Source organism: Dermacentor andersoni, chromosome 4 (assembly GCF_023375885.2).
Source record: "Dermacentor andersoni chromosome 4, qqDerAnde1_hic_scaffold, whole genome shotgun sequence".
NCBI classification, from domain to species: domain Eukaryota; kingdom Metazoa; phylum Arthropoda; class Arachnida; order Ixodida; family Ixodidae; genus Dermacentor; species Dermacentor andersoni.
Genome location: NC_092817.1, coordinates 179,068,800 through 179,076,911, shown reverse-complemented (window position 1 = coordinate 179,076,911; position 8,112 = coordinate 179,068,800). Strand labels below are relative to the sequence as shown.

The following is an 8,112-nucleotide window of genomic DNA, read 5'->3' as shown; positions in this document are numbered from 1 at the left end:
GTAACAGCTGAGCGTGTGTTTGCATTTCGATAAGCGTGGAAACTCAGACGGTGCTTTAGATACACCTCCTACGGAATGATAGAAAACGGTGAGCCCGTGTCAATAATCATGTTCAAGGGCACGCCATCCCAGCGGATAACTCTGCGGAACGCCTGGAGCGAAGATTTCTTTTCCCGTGATTCCTGCAATGTGAAGACTTGAAATATCGCCTTCCTCCGTTTCGAATACAGCGCTTTCATAATGAACTGCGTTAGTGACGCCATCGCACCTACGACCAGCCCGGAGCCCAAATTGGGAGCGGCATTTTCTTGCGAAATGACCAGTCTTCCGACAGCGAAAACACTGCTCCTTTTTGTGCGGACAGTCGCTTGCTTCAGGATCGTAGTTTCCGCAGCGTGTGCAATCAGTATGGCTTTGCTAATCTTTGGTGAAGGTCTCACCGGCGCGATTTACTCGCTGCAGTGCACACCGCTACCTCATTATCAGGTCTAGTCATGGGGCTTAATTCCAGTGCGGCTGTCTCGGCCACTGTGGCAATAGCTTCAGCTTGGGCAAGTGTGAGCTGAGTTTTTTCAAGCAGCGTCTGCTGCACCGCACGATTTCGGATGCCACAAACAATGCTGTCCCATAACATGCGGTCCAAACTGGTGCCGAAGTGACACTTATCCTCAAGCTTGCGCAGCTCAACAACATAGTCTCGGACAGATTCGTTTGCAGCCTGGTCCCTTGAAAAGAACTTGTAACTTGCAACAAACTCATTAGTCTTCGGCGCATTGTGGTTATTTAGGAAGGTAAGTGCTTCCTTGTAACTCAGGCCATTTACTTTCTGGGGGGCGCAGGGTCCAGCAAGAACGCCTACCGTCTTCGTTGACAGTGTAGAAACCAAGAGCGCCCTTTTCTTATCATTTGTCTTAATATCATTTGCTTCAAAAAATGCCTCAAGCAGAGTGAAGTAAAAATCCCACTTATTTTGATTTTCGCCGAAGCTTGGGGTACCGAGGTTCGTAGCCAGGGTCATGACCGCCGATGCTCCGTAGACTCGATTACTTTCTGTACCCAGCAGGACTCCCAGCGCTACCGAGACGCCACTGTTCGAGGCGGGGCCTCCGCGGGGTGGTCACCCTCGTCGCCATTGTTGTAGCGGGTGACAGAGTGACGGAGACGACCCAAGAGCAACGCACAACAACGTTTATATCAGTGACAGCAAGCTATATATATATATATCGGTTGCTTGCCTATGACGTAACACAATAGAACGAATCATGTTTGACACGTGTTAGCACAGCACTTCATATCAACAAGTGTGCATACCTAGGGGAGCAGGTAAATGGCCTATCTTTCCTTTTCAATTCTGACGGTAGGGGGAAGGGCACACTTCCCCTCGAACCAGTAGCTGCACCTTTGGCAAGCATGGCGTCAAGTACGTACAGGCAAATATAAATACACCGCACTCGATGGCCACGAGCACTCGCTGTCACAACGCCGACGTGATGAAGATCGCCGGCAGCGAGAAGCGAACGATTCGTGCTGCCTGAGGTTCCCTATTAGAATACCTCTCACGACCAAATAGTTGAAAGCAGTCTTGAAAGTTCTGGGAACCTCAATTGCACTATTGAGGTTGAATTTCGCAGTTGACAAACCAACTAGCCGGAATCAATGTCTAGATTAAGACTTGAAATACTGCTGCAGACTTGCAGAGGTGGGGAAATTTACGAACTGTTACAGAGTAGACTCTGTGCTATATAAATACCAGTGATGAGTGTGCTGAAGAACCAGTGGCCGATACTCCACATCCAGCTGGTGAAGAAGTCAGACCTCCATTATTAGTGCTTGAAGCCACTTTCTATAAACCAGAGTACCTTCATTGAGACTCTGTGCGCATATATTCCCGGGTTACAAAAGTCGGTAGGCAAATTACTTATTTTTCCCTCCCAGTCCTGAGAATGGGGGAGAGGGGCAAATGCCCCCTTGCCCCCCCCCCCCTCCCTCCGCTGGATACACTTACGTCGTCACCAAGGGAGAGGAGACGCAAAGGAAAGGAGATACGCAAGCACTTGGAACGTGGACAAAGAGAGAGCGGTGTGAACGTAGACATAGCTGACGAGGGCCAAGTGAAGTATCTGTTCTTATGAGCTTAATATCAAATGCCGGTTGTATTTGGACCTAAGACATTAAGCTTATTTTTGAAAGTTGGCGCAGTACTTAAAGCCTGCTTCACCTCCACAGCAGGTCTGCCCGGTATTACACGATCTTCGAGATCGGCCGACGTGTGGGAAGAGATTGTTTTTCGACACAGCTCGACAGACGCACGCAATTTTTTCCAGAAGATAGCCATTGACAGCTTCGCAGAGAAAAACTGCTCCTAAAACCTTTAGCTGCATGTGTACTTGCATGCGAGACCCATTCCAAGCTCTCTCCTGCGGCACAAGCTGTTTCGATGGGAGCATTTAGGACATGATAATTGAGTGGACCTAATGCCTGCGGCTTCTATTGCACTGACAAATCCCTAACATCTATATTGTAAGCACGCTGTACCATCCAGCGCTTACTACAAAACTATGGAGCACTACATTACCAAAATTTAAAAACACCCACTACTGCAAAGATTTCAATAAACAAAGCGATCTTTACTGTTGTAAGCACAGCTAAAGTAACATACGCAAAAAAGATAACAAATAATCCATATCACGCACTATCTGGCACAGCCTCGACGAGTAGCGCTATATATAGACCATAGACCAGCCACACAGTTCCCGCTTCCCGGCAACAGCAGCTTCTGCACTCGTAATCCTTTCAGGAAAACGCTTGCGGCGAACGCTATGCTAAAAGGCGAGCTTTCTGGTTCTCTTACAGCGAAGCTGTTTTACTCTGTATTCAATATGCATCCCCCGAATGCGTTCCCAGAGCTGGTACAATGTCCGGCTTGCGTCGGTATCGTCGACAGGAAGACGCGCAGGCGGCCATCGGCGGCAGTGGGGGAAAGAGTGTGATGATGGCGCCTGGGAACGTGGCCTGCACTTCTGGGGTTATAACGTCACGCACGTCAGAGATGCAGGCGCTACTTGAATGGAGAAGGGCAGGGCAGATGGGGGAAGGGTGTGACGACGGCATTCCAGCAATGAAGATAGGTAGGTGGAGAGAGAGAAAGAGTGAGGCAACGGCTAAAGCCGCTTAAATTTCGTAAAAGTAGTGCCCCCCTTTGAAGAATGCCCCCTCCTCTTCGCACACTCTGGCCGAGGCCGAGGCCGCGGCGCTATTGGCCTAATAGCATCACGTGGACCCTCGCGCTTTGCAGCAGCACGTTTTGCTCTAGAAGCGTCTACGGAGTGGCGAGGAGCGCATGATGGCGCCGTTGCTACGCTCGAGCAGTGTAAGTGGCGCAACGGTCGAGGAGGGAGCGTGAAAGATAGGAGAAACGAAGAGGAGTGAAGCCGGAGGAAGAGAGTGTCGCTGCTTTACGAAGTTTAAGGGGCTGTAGTGATGGCGCCTACGCTTCTGTGGTTATCACATCACGCGCGTGGGAGGTGCCGGCGCGGCTGCAGTAGCGGTTGCACCAGTCGCAGGGGAGCTGCCGTGACTGCGGCGGCGCTTGTGTCTGTGTAGTGTGGAGCCGTATTAAGAAACTATATTACTTCATAATGTATGGAGCCCATGTCTACACCTTAAACAGCTCTGCAGGTGATCCATCCCCATATAAATGTGCCTATCAATGTTGCAGCCCCACGGTTCCTTTAACGTGAGCGCCATCTGGTGGTGCTTCAAGGTAGCGTCCTCTGCCTTCCCCATCATGCTTCCTCTCTAACCTCCTCCTCCGCTTTCCTTCTCGTGCTCTCTGCTCTCTGCGTCTTTCCTCCGCGTTCGCTGTTTCATTCTTCGCTGTTGTCGTTCGCTCAGTTACACCAATGTACGACGCCGACAAGCGGCCACACTAAACGCGAGATCGTGCGCCTAAGAGCTGCGCTCTAAACATAGAACTCTGCCTGCCACGTTCGTAGGTTACATTACCGGTGTACCATTAGAGTTACAAAGTCGATGCTAAGGGCATGGAAGCACAGCCGAAGATGACATAAAATTCTATGAGGTGATAATTAATAAATTCGCAGGTACACGTTGGAATCGCGCAGGACAGGTGAAATTGGAGATCGCTGAGAGAAGACTTTGTCCGGCAGCGCACGTAAAAATAAACTGATGGCGGTGATAGCATATTCTACAGTGACGTCTGGTTCTAACGACTCCGATTCTACCAATCTATTCTCTTAGTTTTTCCATCAATACTGTAAATATCTCTTACTGATCTCGACTGCTGATCAGCATATCCTAGATTCCGCTTCGATTCTCCCCGCTTCTGAAACTCGGATGATTGCTACGGGTGCTTCCAATCATGATGATGATGACGACGATTGATTGACATCCCCATTCAAATTGAGCAGTGACAAACAGTCACTTCATCTTTCTTCCTGAAGGACCCCGGTTTTGGGGGTATTGAATAAGGCGTGGGGTTAACACTGGAAATTATAACAGTTCCTTCGTGATGACAGGTGCGATGCAATTTCATCTAGGAATGCTGATGGGCAGGTGGGAAGGCTGTTGCAATGACTTGATGTTTGAATGAAAAATAATATGTAAGAGGTAGTCGTATACACACGTCGGCGTGAGACTTTTAACGGATGACCGGTGCGTTGAGACGTGCGTGATGGAGGTGCGCGGATGTAAGGTTATTGTTCGATCTGGGAACAATGTAATTTCCGAAACAGACATAGGCTAGAAATTCGGTGAATGAGGGAATCAGCGGATAATTGGGATTTTAGCTTGACAGATACACTGATATTGTATGAAGATGAGCGATGGATGAAGCATGCAGCTCTCTTATGCACGGCTTCTAATAAATCAGTATGCGTGTTTGGCATTCCAAGTGGCTGATGCATACTCAAGGTTTTGTCCGATCAATGGCTTGCAAGCAATAATGGTTTGTAAGCAAGGGGCGTCAAGAAGATGATGTTTAAGGAAGCCTACTTTTGTATTCGCGGGTGAGATTAGGTTTGTCCCATGTTCACGTCAAGGCAGATTGTTGCTGATAGTGTTGCCTAAGAAAGCTTTTTACGGGACAATTTCGACAGGGGAATCAGAAATCTTGTATGTAAATAAATTCGAGTTGCCATGATGATTAAAACACGTGAGCTTGCATTTAGTGGCATCAACGGACATCAACTAGAGACTGCACCATGCTTGAATACGATTAAGCTTGTCCTGGAGGAGTTCTTCACCAGTGCTCTCAGAATCTGTGGTATAACGGACGCAATCGCTGGCGAACAGGCAAAAATTATATGATACATGAACAATTATTCATAATAATAATTATTAAATTCATCATTATTATTTACACCTGTGCTTGTTTATCTTTTTCGGGTGAGCACTTCTCACCGACTAACAAATGTTATCGCTCCGCGCGGCGCACGTGCATGTATCGGAAGTTTCTAGAATGTTATCGATAGTTCTATACGCTGTGTGTAGTCACCGAACGTTGTGTAATCTGACTGTATGTATGGGCGACGCGAATGTTGTAGAGCTTTCTGGAAGGCACGAAGGCACCAGCGACTACTCTGGCAAGTTCCATGGCTCGTGTATGAAAGCTGACGCGCTTCACCTGCCGATCAGATTTTCGACGATTGCCGACTGTGTTCGCCTCTGTCGTTGTTTCTTGAGCATAGCCTATTTTTGAGGGCGCAGGTTTCGCTGCTTTCTCCACCGTCACTACAACGTGATATCTGGTGGAGGGGCTTTTTTCGTGTACTGGACGCCCCCGACAAGCCCTGATCCAAACCATGACCAGAAAGACAACACCAACTTCATCCCCGGCCATCGAGCAAGCCGCCGGCTTCTCGTTTGCTGCAGTTCGGGGGGTATCCGGGCGCCTTTTGCAGTGTTTTCGTTTGTTCGCTCTAGTTCCTTCTGCTTCTATACTTATGGCGGTCGTCTCAAATATATCTTTACTACGTCTCAGTTCGGGCAAATTAATTCAAAGAGTTTATTTGTTAGAACACGATACAGTTCTCAAAGGCAACGCTACAGTCTCAGCTGAAGGAGGGCAGACCAGCCCAGTGCGGCTTTTTCATGCGCGGATCGACATCTGCAAAAATATAGCATATAAAAATCCTGTTATGATACATTACCTGCAGCGGTGCAACAAATATGTCATAAACGCTGGCTATATATGACTTGCACAATATATACCTTGATATACCACAGAAATGCTCGACAGTAAGTAACACTGGGACTTAACTAACAGTGCAGTTTCAAATTATGGGGTTTTAAGTGCCAAAACCGCTTTCTCATTATGAGGCACGCCGTAGTGTAGGACTCCGGTAATTTCGACCACCTAGGGTTCTTTAACGGGCACCTAAATCTAAGTACACTGGTGTTTTCGAAGTTCGCCCTTATCGAAATGCGGCCGCCGTGGTCGGGATTCAGCCCCGCGACCTCGTGCTCAGCAGTCCAACACCATAGCCACTGAGCAACCACGGCGGGTAACACTGCAGTTCACATTCTACCAGCATCACTTGCTTCTTCAACTGCTTCTAAAAAGTAGGCTGTTTTCACGTGTTTGAGTGCCGGTAACTTGAAATAAAGCTAATTGACGCTTACAGCTGCATGCGGAATATGAAAGGGAATGTACCAGTATATATTCCCTTTACCATGCTACATGTTCAACTCACTTGAGCAATTTACTGGTGTTTGTTGCTTGAGGAATATAGATGACGAATCTGTTCGGCGAACTGACACGGGCTGCTGGGCCTAAATTTTTTAGTCACATATGCCTTTTGGACTGTTTCGCTGAAGCCAGAAAGAAACCGAACCATCATTCATTAGTTGAATTGGACATACTGAACGTATAATTCCCCTGTGGAGGGTCAAAAATCAAGTGAAATATGTCAGTTCTTGTCGTGTCTTTCTTACGAAGGTTTGCGGGATTCTCTTTTATGTACTGACGAAGCGAATAGTTCGCCTTTTGTAGAGTTAAACAACGCCGGATCGAGACATGCTGAAGCAGAAGGCACTTGAATTTTACTTTTTTGGCAGCCTAAGCTGCGCTATAGTACTCGAGTATAGTTTACGCATCGCAACTAGCGCTGTAAAAACCTGTTCTATGGTTTCCATTCAAAGTTGTAGTTCACTGATGCGTTTCGCGAACAATGCGTGTCTCGCCATAAGGACAGTCGGTTGCTACCTTTGTTTGAGGGGTGTGCCATATTGTCAATAAAGGCTACTGAGGGCCGCCATGAAAAATTTCATCACTTGCAATTGATTGGTTCTGAATCTTAACCACGAACCTTTTGTGTCAGGTGATTGCTACTACGGTATTTGTGAACTAACTATATATGTAAATACTCTACATCACACGCCGTCCTGTTAGCAGCCATGAGCAATTCGTTTTATGGGGTCCTCTTTGAGAGAGCGGTGAAAGTAGCAGCAAACTTTTTCATACGAAATGCGTGCCTAACTCTTTTTTTAAGCATTAACAAAGTGGCCATGTTTGACTAGAATAACTCACCAGAGTAATAAGAATCATGATGACAGCTTCGCCGGGCAGTGTCTTTCTAACACGGATAACAGGTTGACACCAATTACCAAGATTTTCTTACATGTAAAATGTCTCTCCACAGTAAAATGTCCCTCATAGCTTAGCACTAGGGGAATGTTACGTATTTAGCAAAGCATCGTACACAACTTCGCGTGTTGAATTTGCAGACATTCTTTGTTCACGTAAGATTTATGGACAGACACGGCGCATATATGCATTGCAAAACCAGTAGACCCCTTCAACGCTACATAGCCTCCAATATCCAAGCCGCAAACTTTCTCGACTCACGAGCCTATGATGTAGGAACAGTGATTCAGGCATGGCAGCAGATAGAAGCCGACACACCCTCCAATATAAGAAGAGCTCGACCCCAAGCGTACACGAAGGGAACGAGCGCGCGCGGCCGCCGAGCGAGCCGGAGCTAGCGGAGTCCTGGCCATGACGTCACGCGCCTGAGGGCGCAACTCCGAATTCTTGCCGCTAATGGCTATGCTAGAGGTCGTGGATTGGATCCCAATCGCGGCAGCTGCATT

General features: G+C 47.6%; 1 pseudogene; it reads left to right on the top strand.

The window, feature by feature from the left end:
• Nucleotides 1-2,093: 2,093 nt before the first annotated feature.
• On the top strand, nucleotides 2,094-2,272 carry LOC126532514 (U2 spliceosomal RNA; annotated as a pseudogene).
• The last annotated feature ends 5,840 nt before the right edge of the window (nucleotides 2,273-8,112 follow it).